This window comes from Schistocerca americana, chromosome X (genome assembly GCF_021461395.2).
Source record: "Schistocerca americana isolate TAMUIC-IGC-003095 chromosome X, iqSchAmer2.1, whole genome shotgun sequence".
In the NCBI taxonomy this organism is placed as follows: domain Eukaryota; kingdom Metazoa; phylum Arthropoda; class Insecta; order Orthoptera; family Acrididae; genus Schistocerca; species Schistocerca americana.
Genome location: NC_060130.1, coordinates 278,574,993 through 278,584,120, shown reverse-complemented (window position 1 = coordinate 278,584,120; position 9,128 = coordinate 278,574,993). Strand labels below are relative to the sequence as shown.

The 9,128-nt window shown below is 45.5% G+C and overlaps 1 non-coding gene across 1 annotated transcript; it reads left to right on the top strand.

Annotated features, from left to right (window-relative positions):
- The first annotated feature begins 6,673 nt into the window (after positions 1-6,673).
- Trnat-agu lies at positions 6,674-6,748 on the top strand. The gene has a single exon. It is a non-coding gene; the product is annotated as a tRNA-Thr (tRNA).
- Positions 6,749-9,128: the final 2,380 nt, after the last annotated feature.

The following is a 9,128-nucleotide window of genomic DNA, read 5'->3' as shown; positions in this document are numbered from 1 at the left end:
TCAAGATTCTATTTACAGCATCATGATGGTCGCATCCGTGTTTGGCGACATCGCGGTGAACGCACATTGGAAGCGTGTATTCGACATCGCCATACTGGCGTATCACCCGGCGTGATGGTATGGGGTGCCATTGGTTATACGTCTCGGTCACCTCTTATTCGCATTGATGGCACTTTGAACAGTGAACGTTACATTTCAGATGTGTTACGATCCGTGGCTCTACCCTTCATTCGATTCCTGCGAAACCCTACATTTCAGCAGGATAATGCACGACCGCATGTTGCAGGTCCCGTACGGGCCTTTCTGGATACAGAAAATGTTCGACTGCTGCCCTGGCCAGCACATTCTCCAGATCTTTCACCAACTGGAAACGTCTCATCAATGTTGGCCGAGCAACTGGCTCGTCACAATACGCCAGTCACTACTCTTGATGAACTGTGGTATTGTGTTGAAGGTGCATGGGCAGCTGTACCTGTACACGCCATCCGAGCTCTGTTTGATTCAATGCCCAGGCGTATCAAGGCCAGAGGTGGTTGTTCTGTGTACTGATTTCTCAGGATCTATGCACCCAACTTGCGTGAAAATGTAATCACATGTCAGTTCTAGTATAGTATATTTGTCCAATGAATACCCGTTTATCATCTGCATTTCTTCTTGGTGTAGCAATTTTAATGGCCAGTAGTGTAGTAAATAGTAACCTCTCGCTGCTGCACGGGGTTGGTTCAAATGGCTCTGAGCACTATGGGACTTAACATCTGTGGTCATCAGTCCCCTAGAACTGAGAACTACCTAAACCTAACTAACCTAAGGACATCACACACATCCATGCCCGAGGCAGGATTCGAACCTGCGACCGTAGCAGTCGCGCGGTTCCGGACTGAGCGCCTAGAACCGCTAGACCACCGCGGCCGGCCGCACGGGGTTGCCGAGCGGTCTGAGTCGTCTTATAACGGCCGTGAGGTTTTCCCCGTCGGATGTTCGAGTCCTCCCTGGGGCATAGGTGTTTGTGTCATCCTTAGCGTAAGTTAGCTTAAGTTAGATTAAATAGTGTGTAAGCTTAGGGACCGATGACCTCAGCAGTTTGGTCCCATAAGACTTTACCACAAACTTCCAAAAAACCCCTCGCTGCCAGACAAGTACGACAGAGAGATTGCATGCTATTTGTGAGGTGGTTCAACATATCTATTGGCAGTCTATCTTATTCCTGAGAAAGAGTTTTGTGTAGGTCTGGATGTGTCCTCGTTCGCGGCTGGCAAGTTGCGCTTCGTCTCCCCTGTCATTTCAGATATCTTCCACATCTACATCTACATGATTATTCTGCAATGCACATTTAAGTGCCTGGCAGAGAGTTCATCGAACCACAATCATACTGTCTCTCTACCATTCCACTCCCGAACAGCGCGCGGGAAAAACGAACACCTAAACCTTTCTGTTCGAGCTCTGATTTCTCTTATTTCATTTGGATGATCATTCCTACCCATGTAGGTTGGGCTCAACAAAATATTTTCGCATTTGGAAGAGAAAGTTGGTGACTGAAATTTCGTAAATAGATCTCGCCGCGACGAAAAACGTCTTTGCTTTAATGACTCCCATCCCAACTCGCGTATCATATCTGCCACACTCTCTCCCCTATTACGTGATAATACAAAACGAGCTGCCCTCTTTTGCATCCTTTCGATGTCCTCCGTCAATCCCACCTGGTAAGGATCCCACACCGAGCAGCAATATTCTAACAGAGGACGAACGAGTGTAGTTCAGTATCTTCGACAGCTATCTGATCTGAAAACCACGCTCCCCAGCAAAACCATGAATTTGAAATGCCGTGAGTTGTACACACCGTACCCGATGTGACATACAGATAAGCTGCTCGGAGTACCAATATAGTCCGCAGCTCGTAATCGTGCGGTAGCGTTCTCGCTTCCCACGCCCGGGTTCCCGGGTTCGATTCCCGGCGGGGTCAGGGATTTTCTCTGCCTCGTGATGACTGGGTGTTGTGTGCTGTCCTTAGGTTAGTTAGGTTTAAGTAGTTCTAAGTTCTAGGGGAGTGATGACCATAGATGTTAAGTCCCATAGTGCTCAGAGCCATTTGAACCATTTAGTACCATTTAGCTCTAAGACAAAAAACGACACACCACGAAGGAATTATCCGAATGAGACGGAAATCGATAGAAGTGATGTACATGCACAGACAAAGGAATGATAACAAATTCAGAAAAATAAAACGATTTATTCAAGAGAAACGATTTCACAAACTGAACAAGTCAAAACGCTTTGGTCCAACTTCAGCCGTTACGCAAGCAGTTAGGCGGCTTGGCGCTGATTGAGAGTTGTTGGATGTCCTCCTGAAGAATAACGTGTAAATACTGTCCAATTGGCACATTAGAACGTCAAAATGCCGAACTGGCTTGGGGGCCTTGCCCATAATGGTCCAAACGTGCTCAACTGGGGAGAGATCCTCGGGCATGGAAGTGTGTGATGTCCTTAGGTTAGTTAGGTTTAAGTAGTTCTAAGTTCTAGGGGATTGATGACCTCAGATGTAAAGTCCCATAGTGCTCAGAGCCATTTGAACCATTTGGGGAGAGATCCAGCAACATTGCTGTGCAAGCTGGGGTTTGGCAAGCACGAAGACGGGCAGTAGAAACGCTCGCCGTGTGCGAGCGTGCATTATCTTGCTGAAATGTAAGCCCAAAAATCATTGCCGTGTAGGGCAACGAAACCGTGCGTAGAATATCCTCGACGTATCGCTGTGCTGTATAGGTTCCCCGCCGTATGGCGGGTGACAGTCAGACTGGTATCCCACCGCTGCACGGGGCGTCTCCAGACACGTCTTCGCCCTGGAATCTCATTGACTGGAGTAGAATTGTCTTCAGTGAAGAGTCCCGCATCGAACTGAGCCCCGATGGCCAGCGAAGATTTTTTTTTTACTGTAAATATTGCTGAAAACTAGGACTTCTGAGGGAACTGTACTTTCAACAGAGACTTTTTAGGTAGACTTCGTTGTACAGATAAGGCCAGATATCGCTTCTGAGGGGCCGTTTTCTGTTTGTTTTTGCCTCCTTTCTGGTATTGCTTTGGGCCATGGGGTTCTGTTTGCTTCACCTGTTTCAAAGTTTAGTTTTTCGACATAGTCTTACTAGAGAAACAGAAAGTCCCTTATATCAATAGGATATTTTTAAATTACAGTGCCCAAAATTTGAACTACAAGAAATGTACAAATCATTGCGATAAATTGAATCTGCAATTGGAAGAAACTACATATACATCTACATCTATACTCCGCCAGCCACCAAGCGGTGTGTGGCGGAGGGCACAATTCGCACCAAAGTCATATTTCGCCCCCTCTGTTCCACTCGCGGATCGCTCAAAATGGTTCAAATGGATCTAAGCACTATGGGACTTAACATATGAGGTCATCAGTCCGCTAGACTTAGAACTAATTAAACCTAACCAACCTAAGGACATCACGAACATCCATGCCCGAGGCAGGATTCGAATCTGCGACCGCAGCAGCAGCGCGGTCCCGGACTGAAGTGCATAGAACCGCTCGGCCACAGCGGCCGGCTTCACGGATCGCGCGATGGAAAAGCGACTGTCTGAACGCCTCAGTACGAGCTCTCATTGCGTGATTCGAAAGTTGATGGTAATAATATATGCTCTACATCCTCGGCGAAGATCGGATTTCGGAATTTAGTGAGCAGCCCCTTCCGTTTAGCGCGTCGTGCATCTGCAAGTGTGTCCCACTTCATACTTTCTATGAGATTTGTAACGCTCTCGCGACGGCTAAATGTACCAGTCACGAATCTTGCCGCTCTTCTTTGGACCTTCTCAATCTCTTGAATCAGACCCAACTGCTAAGAGTCCCATACAGACGAACAAGACTCTAAGGCTGGACGAACTAAAGTATTGAAAGCTATTTCCTTTATTGAAGGACTCCATCGCTTCAGGATTCTACCAATAAACCACAATCTAGAGTTCGCCTTGCCCGTTGCTTGTGTAGTCTGATCATTCCATTTGAGATCATTTCGAATAGTCACAGCCAGATACTTGACGGACGTTACCGCTTCCAAAGACTGGACATTTACTTTGTACTCTTACATTAATGGGGATTTTCGCCTTGTTATACGCAGTAGGCTACACTTACTAATATTGAGAGATAACTGCCAGTCATTACACCATGCATTTATTTTCTGCAAATACTCATTGCTTTGTTCGCAACTTTCGTGTGATACTACTTTCCTCGCCGGCCGCGGTGGTCTAGCGGTTCTGGCGCTGCAGTCCGGAACCGCGGGACTGCTACGGTCGCTGGTTCGAATCCTGCCTCGGGCATGGGTGTGTGTGATGTCCTTAGGTTAGTTAGGTTTAAGTAGTTCTAAGTTCTAGGGGACTTATGACCTAAGATGTTGAGTCCCATAGTGCTCAGAGCCATTTGAACCATTTGAACTACTTTCCTCTAGACTACAGCATCATCGGCAAACAGTCTAATGCCGCTGTCAATACCATCAACCAGGTCGTTAATGTAAATCGTAAAAAGCAGCGGACCTATTAGGCTGCCCTGGGGCACACCTGAAGTTTCTGTTGAAGTCAGCCCAACTACATGCACAATATAAGCGTCACGACGTTATAGCTGATAAAACTGGGGAAAACAAGTCGTTTACATCACCTGTAATGTAAGGTGGCACAAAAGATTCTCATATTTCGAAAAAATTGTAAAACAGAAGGTTTCATATATTAAAATAGTTATTTAACTTTCTTCCAAAATTTCATGCTATTTTTTCACAGTCTTTGATATTCAAATTCTGTCCTTGCTTCGTTAATACAATGAAACAGTCAGTCTGAAGCATTGTCTCGCTCGCGCTATAATACGAATTCTTGTCTGAAGCATTGGAAGCCTGCTCAGTGCACACTTTCAGCTATTCAATCTTTTGTGGCTGATTCCCTTACACTTCATTTTTAACTACACTCCGTAGCAAGAGGTCGATTGAACTGAAATAATATTAACGTGCTAGTATTCAATATCCCTGGACTACCCTATCACTCTTTTGCCGAATACATCAACTAGAGCAACATAGAAACCCACAAGGTAACTAACGGGAGTTTCAGCGTGTTGGAAGTGACTTTGTTCAAAGTTAGTCACTCACGAGACATTACGTTAATACCGTGAACACCACCGCTAGGCCAGATAATCGCGTCAATTCGGCGAGGAAGAGTGTCCACACGTTTCTTCAGATACACCACATCCACCTGAAGCCACTCACTGGTGGAAAAAAATTGGCTCTGAGCACTATGGGACTTAACTTCTGAGGTCATCGGTCCCCTAGAACTTAGAACTACTTAAACCTAACTATTCTAAGGACATCACACACATCCATGCCCGAGGCAGGATTCGAACCTGCGACCGTAGCGGTCACGCAGTTCCAGTCTGTAGCACCTAGAACCACTCGGCCACTCCGGCCGTCCTCATTGGTGGAACGTCGATTACTACGTTTATAACGACGTTCCATGTATTCCCAGAGGTTTTCTGTGAGATTAATATCAGGTGATTTAGCGTACCATTCGAGGTGCCACACGGTTCCCGAGTGTTCGCCGAAACAGCAACGTGTTCGTGTATCCTTGTGAACATACCTATTGTCTTCTTGGAAAACGGGAGTGTCCACAGCATACTCATTACGTAGGTGTAGAAGAAAGGGCTGCGCATGGTCACCGATAATGTTTAATTAAACGTCCTGGTTCATGTTCATGGTAAATGGAGTGACACAGTCCATGTTACAAAAAGCAAACCGCCCCCAAAATGGAAAAACGCGTCATTGGGCCGTCGGTAGACTTGGCAAAATCCCAACACATCCGGTTACAGTACATGGCGCTAGTCAGCAGCTGTAGCGTTTCTGTGTCGTTTGGCCCAGTGAACACGTGTAGCTTTATGTGCTGAAATAGACAATCGCTATTGCGAGGTACCCGATTCCCAATGCCAATTACATGCAGTTCATTTCACAATGTTCGCTTGGAAATTGGTGCAGATGACCCTGCTTTCATTGACAGCATCAGTTTGAACCCGATTGTCATTGACAGGGCGTGACATTCGCACCGTCAGGATCTTTTTACGAACACTGATCGTACGCCGTATTACAATGGCTGCGAGTGGTAAAACGTTCCATATAGACACAGTGTATAGTCCACGTTGATACATAAACAAATCGGCATCGTCATTCGCTACGTAGTCATGAGGATATAAAAATAGGATAATTCCTTTTCTCTATTCTGTGAATCTCCACGTCGATGCAGATTACGGTGCTGATTCCATGCAACCCACTATACACACCACTTCCCTGTCACTATATGTGTCCCGTGGCCTCTTGGTAGCAGTTCTACACCATCTGCAGCGCTCCATAGTGATCAGTGTGTTCTAAGGGGATGACTAATACTCTGCCTATATGAAGATGTCCGAAAGAACAGATACCATCTTGATATAGTTAAGGCTAACCAGCCATTCACCTTCTTCTTCTGTGCTGATACACACGTATTGCCCGAACTCTTACGGGACTCGGTAAGATTGCCTCGAGTAATGCGGGTAATGGGCAGGGGCACTACGAATGTAGTGTGTAGACATTAAGTTGGGAATGTAGGTCTCACGGGGAGCGTGCAAGGGATAAGTCCCTGCAGTCGCACTATCCTCTGTGCCCTCGGTGGTTCAGGTGGCTAGAGCGTCTGCCAAGTAAGCAGGAGATCCTGGGTTCGAGTCCCGGTCGGGGCACACATTTTCACCTGTCGCCGTTGGTGTATATCAACGCCTGCCGGCAGCGTAGGGTCTTGATTACAAATACTGCTTCTAAATCTTTACGTTTGGAATTCCAGAACTTGCTCTAAAACGCTATATCGGTATTTCGTTTACTGGTAAATAGAGTTACGATGGCTTACTTGTTTGGAGATGAATCGGGTCATTCCTAACCAAGTATTTGATGTGGTTTTCGAATACAGGACGCATAAGGCATCAGGCACGGGTTCATGGTTGGGTTCTGTGGGCGGCGGTCATTGTTTCTTATTTTCTCCTCCTCCTCCAACAAAAAGAATTTGCTATCACTCCCCTATTGTAACGTACCACAATTGCTTAGGAATAAATAATAAATATAACACGTGCAACATATTTTAATATAATAATAATAATAACTTGCTTACATTAATACCTAGTATATCGCCTTAGCGTAAGTCACAAGAATAATAATTTGCGCGACATAAAATCAAAGTGTGCAGTCACCACTGTCGTTACTTCACTTAGCTCTACAATTGCGAACTTCAGACTACGGCTATGCGAACATGTAAATGAGAGGAATGCTGTTTGTTTTAGTTGTTCAAATGGTTCAAATGGCTCTGAGCACTATGGGACTTAACATCTGAGGTCATCAGTCCCCTAGAACTTAGAACTACTTAAACCTAACTAACCTAAAGACATCACGAACATCCATTCCCGAGGCAGGATTCGAACCTGCGACCGTAGCGGTAATATGACGTTGGTTTTTTGTGGCTAGGTGGGGTCGTGTCAGAGATGTGAAGGTCAACTTTGTTTTTTTTAGATGGGATGCTACAGTTTGGTACTTATTTTCTGACAGCGACTATCGAGACGAATCCAACGATGTGTAACAGTAGGGTCTTTGTAGGTCAGCGAAGGTCACAAATGTGGCATGAACGTCCATTTACAGAAGGTGTTCCAAGTGATGACCACTGGTATCAATGCAGTGCTGCAATCTTCTTGTCATGGATTGAGTGGTATTCCTTATCACTTCGGCACTTATTATCGAAGCACATGCTATGACAATACTCTCTTTTATATCGTGCAAATAGTAAATATTCGCCGAAAACGGCGTATCCATCTACCGTGCCATTGACATGTAAACACCATTCGACGGTTTCGCAATACAATACTAATAGGTACGGTAAGACTAATATCGTCGAATCAAGCGAATGTGAATGATGTATTCCTTCGAAGAACAAGTCGATATGATTCTCATTTATGGAGAATGCCAACGAAATTCAGTGAGAGCTAGAGACTTATACGCTGAAAGACATCATCAAAGTACTCACCCTACATGTCGTACATTTAAATATATGTATGATAAACTGAGAACAACTGGATCTCTAACGCATCGGAAACATATCCGGCAAAGGAAAGTTAGTAAGGAGGAAACGGAAATTGGTACTCTTGCCACTGTGGTTCGAAATCCTTGTGTTAGTTCACGTCAAATCACAAGGGAATCTGGCATGAGCCAGAGTAGTGTTGTTCGTGTTCTGCATCGCCATAAATATCGTCCTTACCACATCAGTCTCCACCAAGAATTAACCGGTACGGATTGTGTGCGTCGCATTGAATTCTGCCGATGGGCTCAACTTCAGATTCAGAGGGATGACACATTTATTAATTTGATTTTAATTATCGACGAGGCTACATTCACGAACCATGGATGTGTTAATTTGCATAACATGCATTACTGGGCAACTCAAAATCCATTTATTAATTTGATTTTATTTACTGACATGGCTACATTCACGAACTATGGATGTGTTAATTTGCATAACATGCATTATTGGGCAACTCAAAATCCACGTTGGCTGCGGCAAGTTTCTCACCAAAAACCGTGGTCGGTGGATGTATGGTGTGGGAGTCTGGAGGACAAGATTATAGGCCCCTAGAACTTAGAACTACTTAAACCTAACTAACCTAAAGACATCACACACATCCATGCCCAAGGCAGGATTCGAACCTGCGACCAAACTGAAGCCCCCAGAACCGCTCGGCCACCGCGGCCGGCTTATAGTTGTCCGCGGTCCGCACTGGAAAAGGTGATTATTCAGGCTTTTGACAGCTGTTCGCATTAATGTGACTGGACAGGTGTTTATAGACTTCGTGAGCCCGTTACCGCGCTTGCGATCAGAGAAAAAAGTACGCACTGTCGTGCCTGGACGCATTTAGCAGATTATCTTGGTTGTTTCGCACGAAGTTGGCGAGACAGCGCAGGCGGCCATGTATTGGTTGAGGCAGATATTTGGCACCTTCGTCCACGCCAGACCTTGGTGTCTGTTAATGCGACGGCGTTTGCGTCCAAGGCAGTTAAGCAGTTCTGGTTTGGTCTATGAATGAT